The 15743-nt window shown below is 36.1% G+C and overlaps 1 protein-coding gene across 1 annotated transcript in view; it reads right to left on the minus strand.

Moving 5' to 3' along the window:
• Positions 1-15743, minus strand: part of nrg3b (neuregulin 3b) — a 264283-nt gene that overhangs the window by 204166 nt on the left and 44374 nt on the right. The gene's annotated exons all lie outside the window — the stretch shown is intronic.

Raw genomic sequence — 15743 nt, forward strand, 5'->3', positions numbered from 1 at the left:
CTTGAATAGCCTTCAATAAATATGCTGAATACAACAACTTCCAGGCTTTCTGTCAACCAGCTCTTCATTTGTGGCCACATATTCTGTGTCAAATGGATCTTGTGAAATGTATCTTCTGCCTGAATGATTAATGAGGGGATCTACGTCATTTTCAAATTGCCCACATCCGCAACCTTAAGCCCATTCAGCAGCCCTTTGCAACTATGCTTTCAACTCTTATGGACAGAATGGTTTGATGTAGTACATCTACTCCTATTGTCAACAATATTCTAATAGGAAACATGAATGGAAGTAGATAATATCAAGGATAGGCTTTATGATTCATGTGCTGCACATAGAAAATATGCAGTCTTTAAAAGAATACCAATTAGAGGAGAAAAATCTAATATACAGATACTGTATGTAGTGATAGATATTTTGACATTGTGTGCTTCACATGAAACGGATGCCGGCCCTTTTACATGCAATGCTATATTATATGCACTGTCACAGTTCTTTTCCCCTGTCTTTTAAAGATTCATGCAGACACATCATGAAATAAAAATGCAAAGTATGTTCAAGGCCATCCAATTAATCTTGTTTTAAAGAACTAATTTATTTGTTTGCATGACAGCTTCCTGCTATGATAAGTAATGCAGAGAATTAAATAACCAGAGGATTACTAAAATATTAATATGTTACAGCGTTAGTTAATTCCTTCACAAAAATAATGTATCTATTTGGTGTCTGGGTGATTTAGAATAGAACTTCTGGGTGGATTTTTTTCTTCCTTTTTTTCTGCAAAGCAATTTCTGTGTAATGCATTGACTTAATTCGTGTAGCTCACCAATAATATTAATGCTCGGCAACAACAGGACAGCAGAAAATAGGGGAAATGGTATCACTGGAACTCTGAAATTCACTAAAGCTGGAAACAAAGCAGTTAGCAGGGCAGCATTCTGCCTCCATGGCCTGTTACCTTGTAATAAGGAAATAAGTATCCCAGCTTCATCTGAGAGGAAGGTTGAAGTTGTTGTGTGGGTGTCCACATTTCTTTATTTTATTTATGTGCTTCGGCATAACACATTTTTATCATATTTCTTGCAAACTCCTGGGCATGCAGTGATATCCTCGATCAACATCAGAACAGACTCACTGTTCATAATGCAGTGCATTTAAAATGATTGAATAGTAACTATCTTGCAAGCATACAACAAAAAGTACAATTTGGGTGAGCTGTTAGAATTTAATTGCATAAATTGTACTAAAAATCCTCATCCAACACATTGTTCCACACAATCTCACAGCTAGAATATGTAAAATTGTTGATTTCCAAAAGTGAGAACTGTATGAACCTAGTACTTCTCCCCTTTAGACAAATTTCCAATTGGATGCAGAATTCAGTGCCATATAGGATGAAATGAGATGCCAGTATGCAATACTTTGTATTAGATTGTTACAAAATATATACAAATAATTGGGGCAACAAAATTCAGCAATTTCTTAAGGTGTGAATTGCAAAAGCATTCTGTCACTTGTCTTTTATTTGAGCATGACCTTGTTGAGGGAAAAAGTCAATTTGCACTTTGTACAGGATAACATTCACACCTCTTAATCTACATGCTGCCGCTAAAAAAAAGAAAACTGTGAAACTGTCAAGCCAATCTTCCACTGATGATCTGAATAATTTCTTGAATCCTCCTAAAGACACACTTTCTCTGATTACGGATCCTCCTACTGCCTGACATCTAAAAGGGTTGAGATTTCATCATGGAAATGAGTGCAAAAAGGCAGTCATTGACATTCTGATGAGTGCTGTAAAATGGTCACTATGATGTGTTTTAAATCTAACACCAAGAGACGTATTTCTATTGCTCAATCTGTGAAAGCCTGAAATATCCCAGATAAGTAACCCAAGGTGACTCAAAAGGCTAGAAAAGGTTTTTAGGAATACATTATTAACTCATTTTTAAAACAGCAAATCTATGATAAAGCTATGTGGACTGAGTCATATTAAAATGAAATCAATAAAGATAGCACCTTGGTCATTTGTTAGAGCCAGTAAAACTAGCAAGCTCTGCTCTGTATTTGCCTTTCAGACTCGGACCAAACGTTTTCCCTACATGTAAATGGTTTTTCAGAGCACCTGTTGTAATTGCAGAAGACCAAGAAAAGACCTCTAAACTCCAAATATTAACTTTACCCTAGAGTTACAATTCGGAAGAAATATGTGACATAGAAAGTCATATATGTTTGTATAAAAATCTCTTTTTTTTATGTGGTTTGATCTTACCAAGCTCTAGAAGAATATTGCTAACAAGTGGGACACCACATTTATCACCATACTTAACTCATTAGAAATTTAGAAAACAACATACTTGAGATTACAACGATAAATTTGTAGGTGTTAATATGTTATTATCTGAAAAATAAATATCCCTAAAGTTGAACTTCAACCCAATTCTCCAAACATTTGATGAAAACCTGTCATTCTGAAATCAGCTTGGCTTCTTTGCGTCAAATGAACTTGTGAAAAGATTATATTGAATTTATGAAACAAGGCACACATTCATGTTTCAGTCTGACTGCCCAGTGCTATAGCCATCTTAGCAAAGTCAGTAAAGGACTGTAATACATTTTGCCAAAAACAGGCAAAATGAAGTTACAAAAAAATAAATTATGACACTGAATCTTGCTTTCTAAATATACCTGCATATAAGTAGATATACAGGTATCTGCATACCTGCACATACCTGCAGGTATGCAGATACCATTCTGGTATGCAGATTAATTAACCAGATTAATGGTTTTCAGTGTTCTTAATAAAATCCATCCTTTCAATGCTACTTCAAATAATCTTGAACGGGAATGATGATAAAAGGATCAAAACAGCAGTCTATTAATATGTTGTCACTCCATCTACCTTTATGTACAGGGTCTGGTGAGTGAAATAAACCTTTTGCTACATATGACATTTTGGCGACTCAGTTCCCAAGTGCTTTTTTTCTTGCTAGATTTACCTCTCCTCTGCATGCCAAGTGTGTGGCATTGCCTGTGAGACAGGTAAAGAGATCTTGTAATGGTACCACAGCGCGTGCTCTGCATTTAAACAAGCAGTCGCCAAGTCCTCTCAAGCTTCATTATATCTTGTGTGGTACATTATAATTCTGAATTTAAATCAACCCTTTTGACAGCTTTCAAAACGACATAAAAGAATATGAAACACATTGCTCATTACACAGGGGTAACAAAGATTGTTTGAAGTCTTCTTTATAGCTGTTCAGACTCCACATACGCATGCGGATAATAAATTGGTGGGCTTGATGATCCAAAATCCCAAATCAGATTTTTTTCCGTGTAATTCTGCATAAACATGCAAGCATTATGTGATGCATTAAATCATGTTCTGTTCAGGGTGTTTTCGAATTGTACCCAACACATGATTGGGATCTACAACTTTAATTCCTCCATTTAACTTTTGTCAGTGAGTGAGTGATGGAAAGCTACTTCACTGCAATGAAGAGCTAAAAAAAAAAAGCAATTTTGAAATGTGAATTACATTTTGATTGTCCTTTCCATAAACAAAGGTTCCTCTGACACTTCAGGTTGCTGCTCCTGGAAAATATCCACTTAGCAGGACCAAATGGTATACTTGTAATTTACGATTTGATGAGAAGTTATTATCTGTTTATTAGGAAAGTTCTGCTGTGTTGCTGGCAAGATAGATTAGAGGACTGATGGGGTGTTTGTATATGCATGCTAAATACAGAGCTTCCATCTGGGTAGCTTATATCAAAGACTGGAGAAAAATGTTCTCCTCCACTGTAACTATCAATTTGCATTTGTCTTTTCCTAATCTGTATGTAATATAGGCACAGTGTTACACAAGTGAGAGTATTTCTAAATACAAACACTTATCTTACTTACACTCCTTATTCATGATTCCTCCATTTTTTTTGTAAGTTTGTTTTTGCTTTCATTTTTTAAGTCATTGCAAATATGATCTGGCTAGATCTGCTAGATCCCGGGTTGATGTATGCATGACAAAACCCCTGTTAAAATCCAGCGATAAGAGTTACATCTTACCTGAATTGTTTTTTGAATCTTAAAACAACACCAAGAAATTAATAAAAAATGTATAGTGAGATAGAAACCAAATTTCACACTGTTTTTCTTGAATACTCTTCCGGGAAATGCTTCACATGTTCCATTTATTCACTACATATTTCACATAGAAAGGTTTTTATTGGTACACCATCTCCAGTTCCCATATAAATTGTCATTTGTAAATAAGTGTTCAGTGCAAACATGAGGAATGTTTATTGATCAACCAATTATTTTCATTTAAGAACTATTATCCACTTTTGATTACTGCTGCAGCTAAATTAATCACATTAAGCCAAATTGAAATATATGCAATGGTTTGGTTTAAAATTAGTATTTATTTTATGGTGAACATTTTCTTACATCAAGGCTAACATTGTAGAGTAATTCAATCTAAGTTTTAAGGAAATATATTAATACTAAAAAACCCATGATAGCCAGACATTGTGTAATAAAAAATCAGATGTATACTTGTAGGTGTAAGAACAGTTTTTAAACCAAGTTCAGCCAAACTTAGTATTAGTTCCAAAAAAAGCTCTCCTGCTTCCAATAATATCATCACTCCTCTGCTACTTATTAAGTAATTTTTGGAGGATGACAAGTTGATGTTAGCTGATTATTAGCTGAATTATCATTTTATCAACACACGTTAACTTTAGTAGCTCACTGTACACATTTGTTTTATAACATAGTAACTTTTCACCTTCCCCTCCAACAACTAAGACCTAATAGTCTTTATAATTGACTACCAGCCCCAGTGCTCAAGCAAAACTAATTTGATCCCCATTTGTCCCTCCCTTTTGTACACATCCTTTGCCTTTTGATCACTGTAAACTATTTTGTGCAAAATAGTTTGAAGAACCTGATTTGAGACCATTTTAATTAGAATAAAATAATGATCATAAATATTAACTGACAAAGGAAAATATTAATATATTGATCCATAAATATCCCATACACTGCTTTAGGTCTAATTAGAAACTATAAATTTCTCTCTAAAGATACTGGGTCACAGAACATAATGGCATTTATGCTCTGGCAAGTAAAATGAACACACCCCCATCTTTATCCTCCCCATAACCTTTGTAACCAGCTTTAAAAGCACTTTTACTATTACCTGCTAAGCCAGCAGTGTTCACTGAAGCGTATCTGGAGTGTCGATGATATAATTAAGTTCTGGAAGATGGGACTTAAACCAGCCCCTACCATGATATATGCATGATAGCTCGAAAGAGAACATTTCCACCATTCTCTCTGTGCAGAACATACTCATGGGGCCTGTAATGTGCAACAGGAGCAAACCAACGAAAACAAAACCACAAACATCTCACCTTAGATCTAAAGCACCCACACAAATTAATATTCAATAATACACCCAGACCGAACGCAAAATGTGCAAATCCAACCATCACACTATCAGCCTACACAGAGTGCTGCAGCCGCGGGCCTCATACGCTGAGGGATTCCAGCTGCGCTCAGAAGATTCCTCACTCCTTTTCAATCACTCCACACTGATTTTAAGGACCTGCTGCCTGGCAGCTTTTCATTTCATGCAATTACGTCTCAAAGCACTGCTTATTTCTGCAAAGGCAAGAGTCACCACTGGTTAAATATTTAGCTTCTGTGGCGTGGTGATGATCATACTGTCTGCTGCACGAGTCAAAATATTTGTTGTTTACGCAAATATTGCATGATCTGAAAAGAAAAAAAAGCTGGTAATGCAGCTCATAATTCCATTTTGTTCCTCTTGTGACAACAGGCTTGCATCATTTTCTATTTTATGTTTTACTTTCAATGAACCAGGCACTCTTTTTAAGTTTTTAAAGGGCTGTTGAGCAATGGTTTTGCATCGTTTTTAAGCTCTTTCAGCTGAAATGGGTGGCTTTTCAAAGTATTTTTCATCCACTGTGTCGGCATCACTTTTTTTTAGTGGGGCAGTTTTATTTGTATTTATCTGACCTTTAGATTTTTCCAGTCTAAAAAGTAGCAGCTAATTTAAATATGGACCAATGTTGTGTCTAAAAGACAAATTACTAGATAAAGTATTTCTACAGCACGGAAAAACGGAAAAATATCTTCATGATTGCATGACTGCAACATTTTTTACAGTTTGATTGTGTTAAACAGAAACAGTGGGTTTTGAAGCTGCTGAAGGACACTGCAACAGAGTTATTGCTACACAACCTCAATTTGACATTTGGGTTACTTTTCCTATTTCTGGGCTCTAAATCTAACCAGGGGCAAACCTGATTTCCCGCCTTTTAAGTTAACTTATGAAGCATCAAACGGTTGAGAAGCAGCGGGAAAAAAATCTAAATTTTTATCTCACTCCTCCTATTTTTTTTCTTTCTTTTAAAGCAGTCAGTAATATACCCTGACCTACATTATATTTATGAAGATTTTAAAATGTCTTCACATAAAGAAATCTGCAGCTGACAGAAAGATCAAACAGAACACCTAAAATGTGATTCAAGTAAAATGTGATTCAAAATAGTTTCTTTTAGCTGTGGGTCAAAATGAGTTTCCCAGAGAAGGACTTATCAAAATATTATAGTATCACAGTATTTACTTCAAATTTTAAGATAAAATTGAATTACCTGATATTATACTTTTCTTATAATAAAGAAATGCAAGAGCTAGTTCTTTTAAAGAAATGTACCATATCCTTTGAAGGTACCGCAACTACAGTATAGCAAGCCGGTATTAGCTGAAAGTGAAAAATGTAGCAACCTTCTTTCAACAAACTCAATAGCACGTTGCAGAGACTTGTGGGGAGGGGCAGCGCAGGGTTACCTGTCGCTCTGAACAGCAACAAGTAACTATAGAAAACTCCAATAACTTGTATGTTCTGTCATTATATTTGAAGGTGATACTTGATAAAAAAAATTAACTGGAAAACATAATATTTTGTAAATTAAAGGTTCTTAAATCTTTAGTTTACAAATTAAACTCTCAACACCATAAACTGTTTTGTTCTCTCTTTTAACACAATTAGAGAAAAAAACAATTCCTGCTGCTGATAAAAAAATAAATAGATATATTCATTACTATATGCCCTTTTTTTCCCATTAGAGGCTATATAAAAACACAATTTAAAACCAGTAAAAAAGATTGTAGCATTTGGTGTTTGCTATTTGCTCTTTTTGTTCTCTGCTCATTTTAGAGAAGCATATTGTATGTTTAACAATTAAGAATTTCTATGGGTTGGGATCTTTAGTACTATTGATATAAAGGGTTGTGATTAATTTTATTTTTTTGGTAGTTTTTATTTCTGTGAAACACTCTGTCACCACTCACCATCTCAACAATTACCAACTTCTTCTATTACTTGGAAACCATTCTAGGAATTGTATACACCTATTAAAATGCTCTAAGCACTTGATTTGTCTAGTGTTTTTCTATTAGACCAAAACAGAAAAACACCAGACATCACTAGAACTTACAGGAGAAAATGTATGTCTCCTGTAAGGGATGTCTTAAAGATGTTTGTGTTATTTTTGGACAGAAGCCAGATACATCCTGTTAATGTAGAGATGCATACAAACAGAGATCCTTCTCATTTCAGCCATTTTTCAAACGACATGCCTGTCTTGTTTGCTCCATGTAGGTGTCGTGGTGACTCACACACACCACTTGGTCACAGTGGTGCATTAACAGAATAGGCCCTTTGATTACAAACAGCCAATGACCCTTGAGGAGGTCTCGAACAAGCTGCCCCCTCCGCACTTTGGTGACAAACGACGCAACCACTGAGCGAGGCCACTAGACTCCACATTCATTTAGGCTTCTCCGCAGGCAAATAGAGGACATGACACTTTCTGATTACTTTATATTGACTCGTCTCTCTTGGCCTGGAGAAATTAAGTCCAGAGAGGCCACTCTACCAAAATGGGACACTCCACCAGTTACTGTTGGGTACATTGTTTGTGGCAAAAATAGTTTTAAGCCCCTCCAAAACAAGAACCTTTGACGCTCCAAGCCACTTGATTTGCTGCTTGCATCACTCTAACCAGCTGGGTCATCACCTTGTTGTGGCCATTATTAGTTGTGACAAAGGTTGAAACTTTGAGACAACGTCTTCTGCATGTGGAACAATCCAAAAATAAAATGCTAAAACTTAAATAAGAACTTAAGATGAACGTTAGTGCAGACTTCTTAGAACTTTGTTTCTTCTAAAAATGGACAATGTGCAACCTTTCGATTATCTGTACTAAACTACAACTTTTAGCTCATTTAAGGTTGGGGTCGTTTGACAGGTCAAAACAAGAAAGCTTAAAAACTCTTAAGAATTGAGATGCTTGTCAATATAAACACATAATAATCAAAATCCAGCAACATCACCACATACACATGTATTATCTGAGTTGACTGTAAGACCCACAACATCAATCATTATTTTTAACACTTCCTTAAATATCACAGCAGCTTAGAGAGGTCTAGAACAAATTCTTAATGTTAACATAAAATACCTCAAAATTTAGAAATTTAAAATCTTGGAATTATGTAACTGTTGCAACATTTTGGATTTTTAATCCTTGTATCATTTGAAAACTATTTTAATGCAGCTTTAAGTAGTGTTAGAATTTAATGTAGCTTTAAAAGGTTTCCGCAAATTCTCAAAAATGATTAAGAGGGATATACGCAGGATGCATCAAACATAACCTGTTTAAAATGGGTTATGTACTGTAAGGCTTTAATTTAAGCATATAAAGAACCTTATTCTTTTAGTTGAGATTTGACAATTTAAAAGAACATTTATTTTCTGAGTAAAATTTACAGCAATCGCTTTTAGTAGGCAAAATGATGAATCTAAAATTGTGTTTCAGATATTCTCTTTTGAGTGAGAAAGAGGTCATTTAAATTGACACTAAGCCAGAACCTACCCAGCTGTGATGTACAGTTTTATTTTCTTACAACACTTACGCCATGCAACAACACAGAAGGTGCCCATTCTACATTGGTTGGACATGCAAACAAGCTATATGAAAGCCATTCTTTCAACTTTTTTTTTTTTTTTTTTTACACTGCTGCTTGAAAGAATTGCATCCCAGGTGAGGAGCCATATTACCCAAAACAAAAATAGCTGTTGCCTCAGACCTATTATCAGGACATGTCTAACAGCAATTTGCCTCAACGTTCAGGTTTTTTTTACGCGACATATCCTTGACAACACAAAAAATTTTTAAATGCAAATGAAAAGATCTTTACAATGCTGGAATCACCAAAACCAGAAACAGAACTGGACTGTAGTAGTGCTGAACCCAACCAAATCATGTGAATATTTAAATATTGTTTTCACTTAACTTGACAATATAAATGCTGAGCTGCACCTAGGATCCAAGTTTTTGTTATATATTCTTTTCAAACCATATTTTTCAGTCAATATTTATATAGATTTTCAAAGTGGCTTCAGGGTTCAATGCACACATGCACCCGGTAGCTCCATTAGTTTAACCAATACACATTTTCTTACATCTGTAAAAGTCTCACCTCTGATATTCACTAAATAGATTGCAGGTGGCAGTAGTTTGTTCTCTATAGTCTGTGCAAAACATTACTTCTCACACAGACCAGCCGTGTTATAATAAAAACATTGAAAGTAGGGGTGAACTTGACCAGTCTTAATTCATCCTCCACGCTACTGAGCTTTGAAAACTTCAGAGCCTGCAGGGGCCTCTAGATGCCTTCTCCTCACACCAACTTTGATTACCGAATATCTAACCTAATGACCTGCCGATCCTTTGATCAGGCCAGACTCTAAGATGCTCATTGAATACAGGCGCTCCCGCTGCTTACAGACTTCATCACACAGATGCACTGATGCTAAATTATAGATATCGCTGGGCATATGTGTGTGCGCGCGGGCGTGAGGGGGTGTGTGTGTGAGTGAATCTGTCTGTTGAAGAAGGGGTTTTGGAGTTCTGTCAGTTTTGGTTAAAGCTGCGAGGGGACATGCTCAAAGCGCATTTTCTGCTTTGCATATAAATCAGCCTCCACCAAAGAATCTAACGGAGTTCATGCGAATGCTGACTGGAGATTTTTTATTAAATACGGTGATCTGAGTACACTTGCACGTACTGTGAGCTGTTCCGGGACTTTTTTTTATTATTTTTATTTATGCGTGTGTGTTTGTTTTTATTCTTTTTCCCTCTATAAAAGTACCAGTTCTGTTCTGTTTATCTCTGCGTACATTTCACTGCAGCACTCCCAAGTCATAAACTGTGAAGGGCAAAGTGTGGACGGATGTGCCAGCTATATGCCAAGCTGAGCCGACTAAGAAAAAAACCCTGCAAACTGCCAGCAAATTCCCAACAAGATTTCAAACAGAATTTGCTAGACTTCACTGAGACTTTCGCTGCTGCATAGTTAAATAAACCCAAATGAATAATCAAGATGGCATAAAAAATACATCTATGAATTACAAGCTCTGTATCCACAGATGGATGCAGAAAAGGAAAAAAAGGAAACTGAGAAAAATAAGCTTGTGCACACAAACACACAAGCTCAGGCTCAATCCACTTATGTGCGCAGTCTGTCGATTGTTAGATAATCTTAAAGAAGGTAGCACTAAAAAGAATCTAAAAATGGAACGTGCTTATGGAGACATATCAGTGCAGAAGAAAGACACACACAGGGAGCGACATAGACATCTTATCTGGGTTATGCAATGCCTGAAGTTAATCTTACCTCAGGCAGCCTTTTGCTATACACTTTACCAACAGTGGCTGTAATCTTGAGTGACTGTGGTCATGTTACACTCAAAACTTTACTTAAAGATATTTTTTGTTTTGTGGGGTTTTCTAATAAGTATGAGCAGGAAGTCCCTTTTCAGAAAATATGCTGAAGCACAGAACCAGTGACTTTGGGAGAACAGCTTAAAAGAGGTTTTCTTGTTTGTATCTTTATTCTATCTTCATGTCTGCAATGCTTTCATTCTGATGACCCAAGTATTTAACTTATTGCTAATTTATGTTAAACCTAAACTATTCCACTATTTTAGATATATAATTTTTGAGTCACAAAATCATTACGTGCAAAATTAGACTAAGGAAACCAAACAGGATATACACAGACAGCCCAAATTATTCAAAATAAAATGGAATTTTCGAAAACTATTTTTTTCAAGAAGTCAGAAAAAGTCAAGGCAAAAACCAAAAGCAATGTAATTTTCTTAAATAAGTTGTAATTATCCAAGTTGGTGTTTGATTTTGATGCCTTTTTCTGCATTTACCTGCAGAAGCTTTTAGGTCTGATGCACTTTTTCAGTGTGTGTAAATTTTTAAAGCATTCTTGACTTTTTTTTTTTCTTTGTTTACCAATTGCAGCTCACCAATTTCAGGAATGCAGATTTAGTCATGGGTGGTTGCTTGATAAAATATTGATGATAAAAATGATGATCTTAAAATGAGCGATGGGTGTTTCAACACTATGACGATCCATATTTTATCTTGAAACAAGAAGTATCTCCAAATATTAGTCTTTGGTTACTCCATTTCCTATAGATCCATTGTCTTCCACTTGGTTGAGATTCTTTTGTGTGGGTAGTCGGTCCAGAAGGAAAAGCCGACATCCCTCCAGAAATACTCTCCTCATTCTTGGGGATCTCAGGAATAAATTAGAAGGGAAATATGGGTCTGGATCTAAATCTGGGCCCTCTCCTAGTTGAATGGGCCTTTAAAATGACTTTAACGTATAGAAGTAGCAGGACAGCAAACTTTTCAAACATTGGAAAAAAGTTTTCATTCTGCTACTCTAAATATTTAAAATACTAAAGAAGAAATCTATTGAAGACAATAAAAACAGAGTGTTGACTGCTAAAACTAGCACTATTCATTTTGTTCACATTGCGTAAACAGAAAAATTACAACAAGGCTGCTGCCTTCCAATTGTTGATCTACAATGCAATTATAGTTCAAAAACTCTATTCCGTGCTCTACCCATGATGTAGTGCTGTTGCGTGGCATTATTTTATCAGTGATGTGGGTTTGTGGCAGCCATTTTGACTAAAGGTCAGTCATCTGTTGCATTAAGATTAAGGAAGATCAGAAGATCACAAATGCTTTCAATCTAGGTTTCAGGATGAAATAACCTGACCTCTCATGATGGGACTTTTAGCTCAAACGCACATGACGTCAGTATCCTGGTGACCCCATTCAACCCTTCCCATCCCCCTCTGTGTTCCCTCCCTGGAGATTAATTGTGCTAAAGTAGAGAACTGAACAAACATGATCCAGAAAAAATGCGAGTGTGGAGTTTTAACTCCACATTTGTTGGCTTCCTCTATATTAGACACTAGGTTGGCAGAGGTTGGCTCAAATCCGTTTTTAGGCATTTTGCCTTCAAGTTTTAAGAACAGAACATCCTTTCATAATCAACATAACAACAATAACAGAATTTTATTTTGTGTTAGAATGCTATTAATCATAAACCCACATTTTTAGTGTTCCAAAGTTACATTGGTTGCTGGGCTTAAAGTGCAAAGTTGGCATGGAATGCTGAATTGCTCAGAGATACTTAACCTAGGCCAGGGGTCGGCAACCAATGGCTCCGGAGCCACGTGTGGCTCTTTCATCCTTCTGTTGTGGCTCCCAGTGACTTTGGGAAATAGAATATTTTATTAAAATTAAATCATTAAAAAATTATAAATTAAAATCATTTTAAAATAAATTTTTAAGTCTGAAGATTATGGTAAACTTGTAACATTAAAACAAAAGTTTTGAACATTTTTAGCACCCAAAATATACGTCATGTCCGCCGATGTGCGACAGGCATTCCTGGCATACGCCACATGTCTGGCAGACCGCATTTTTTTAGCGCACTGATTTATTGACTTTTTGATCCTTGCCTGGAAGATACATCATGAATAAATCCAAGAAAAGGAAACATTCTGAAGATGGCAGAACATTTAATGCTACGTGGACAGATCATTTTGCTTTCACCGCTGATGAAACTGGTTCACCAGTCTGCTTAATATGTGGCGAAAGACTGGCAAACAACAAGAAGTCAAATGTTGAAAGACATTTCAAGAGCAAACACTCTGTCTTTGCTAAAAAATATCCCGAGGGAGAGGACAGAAAAAAAGGCCGTTTCGGAGCTGATGCGAAAGGCTGAAGCGTACGGAGCCCCCTAGGGGACATGGGGAATTTTTTTCTTTTGCATTCCCTCGCAAAACTTTTGCGTTACCTCGCAATACTGTACTGGTCAGTTATGCAGCATAATTGAATACTGCAAGCCTTTCTTACGGTGGGCGCCGTACTTTCTGCTTTAATATAAGGTTATGTGAGGTTTTTCCATGAATGTTAATATGTTTTTGTGAAATATCTGAAGTTTTATATCTTTCTTTAGGATAGAAAGGTACCACAAACCTACGATATAAACAGAAACTTTCCATAAGTAGGAAAGAAATAAAAACACATCCTAATTTGGACTATTTCTGAGTTATTATCGCGGGTAATAAGTCATCTGACAGTTTTGATTGTGTCTCTGTTGTGTTCGTAGTCTGAATGGTTTAAAGTGCTGCTTTCAGTGCTGCTCCATCTTCGCCTTAACAGACATAAACATGCAGTAAAAAATAAATCAATTTTCAATCTGTTTTTTGCACCAACCAGTTAATAATAATAAACAAGTTTTCACTGAGGCTCTATAAGAGCCATATGAATGAAATAAGTAATTATTGATATGACAGGAGCAGGAGGCTTTGACACTTAGGTGTGTCGACGTGGGAGTGACGTCACCAGGTATGAATGGGAAGGATACTGGCTTTGTGTGTATTAGGAAGCGGTGAGCGGGGCGGTCAGTCCTTGCAAAGTTTGGAGCATGATCATCAAAATGGAAAAATCGATAATTGTGACAGAACAAAGAAGAGGTTTGGAGTTGATTGATACACGGACAGATGAGATTCCCCGAGTTAACCCAGTGCGGCCCTTTACCATCATTATTTTGTCGTGTTTTTAATAATAAAAACTTGTTAATAGTAAAAACTGTTTGGTGCAAAACACTGATTGAAAATCGATTTATTTTTTACTGCATGTTTATGTCTGTTAAGGCGAAGATGGAGCGACACTGAAAGCAGCTCTTAAACCATTCAGATACGAACACAACAGAGACACAATCAAAACTGTCAGATGATTTATTACCCGCGATAATAACTCAGAAATAGTCCAAATTAGGATGTATTTTTATTTCTTTCCTACTTACGGAAGGTTTCTGTTTATATCGTAGGTTTGTGGTGGCTTTCTATCCTAAAGAAAGATATAAAACTTCAAATATTTCACAAAAAGATATTAACATTCATGGAAAAACCTCACATAACCTTATATTAAAGCAGAAAGTACGGCGCCCACCGTAAGAAAGGCTTGCAGTATTCAATTATGCTGCATAACTGACCAGTACAGTATTGCGAGGTAACGCAAAAGAAAAAAATTCCCCATGTCCCCTAGGGGGCTCCGTAGAAGCGAGCAGGAGTCACTTCAAGAAGTGGATTAAGACGCAAACTCCACTACATGTGCCAGTTTCGTGGCTACTCAGGAAATAATCAAGCATGGTAAGCCATTTACAGATGGAGATTATCTACAAATATAAATACATAACTATATATTGTTAAGTGAAATAGTCTTTTTTTTTTTAATTCAGGAGGACAGGTGACCGCACACACGCGATGTGCCGGTGGATAATATTTGGATAAGTTTTGATTTTTATCTCCTGAATAAGAGGAGGACAGGTGACTGCATTCTGTTTCTATTTTTCCTTCAGTGCGGGTTGGGTACATTTCGATTTTTATTTCTTAAATACAAAGACCCAAATAGACAGACAGTATTTTGTTTGAAATTGAGCATCAACAAAGTGTAAAATGTGTTTTGTTACATGCAGAAAGAAAATTTTGTGTTCTCTGCAGCAGTTCGTAGATTTCATAAACGCAACATAGTATCGATTTTTGTACATAGCATATAGGTTTTATATATATGACGTCAAAATGGGTTGTGGCTCCAAGTGCTTTCTTTTTATTGGGAGGCGGTCCCAAATGGCTCTTTGAATAGAAAAGGTTGCCGACCCCTGACCTAGGCAAATGCTTAGCAACACAGAAGCTTAAACTGCTATCTTCCATTTGAGAGATGGTGTCCTTTTCAAAGTGGCATACTGCCACCTCCTAAAACCCATGCATCAGACCTGGCTACAGGGCCTGTAGTCAACCTCATAATTTCACTGGTGCATTAGAATGAGAATGTCCAGTCATTTGGCCTGAAGTCACAGTGAGATTGCTTTCATTTGGACAGCAAATAAGATACTGAGTTGTGAGGTTCGTATAAATAATGAGAAGGTACGTTTTTAAATTAAAAATATCTGGGGGAAAAAGAATCCCATGCAAAAGAATTGTTACTCAAAACAGATTTCCTTCTGGAATTTCTGTCGTCCTTCATTTAGTTATTACCATGGAGAGCTGGAGAGTAAAAATAATCACACACCTTGAAAGGCTTGTTTTGTTTGCTATTTTAATGTCCAAACCACAAGTTTTAATGCATTGTGTCAGGATTTTGTGTGGTAGACCAGCACAAAGGCACAGAAGGAAAATGAAAGATAGATTTTAAAATGCTTCCCAAATATGTGTAATATTCATTTTTATTCAGTCAACTTCTTTCACTGATAGCCATAAACAAAATTAT

The sequence above is a fragment of the Xiphophorus hellerii genome, chromosome 10 (assembly GCF_003331165.1).
Source record: "Xiphophorus hellerii strain 12219 chromosome 10, Xiphophorus_hellerii-4.1, whole genome shotgun sequence".
In the NCBI taxonomy this organism is placed as follows: domain Eukaryota; kingdom Metazoa; phylum Chordata; class Actinopteri; order Cyprinodontiformes; family Poeciliidae; genus Xiphophorus; species Xiphophorus hellerii.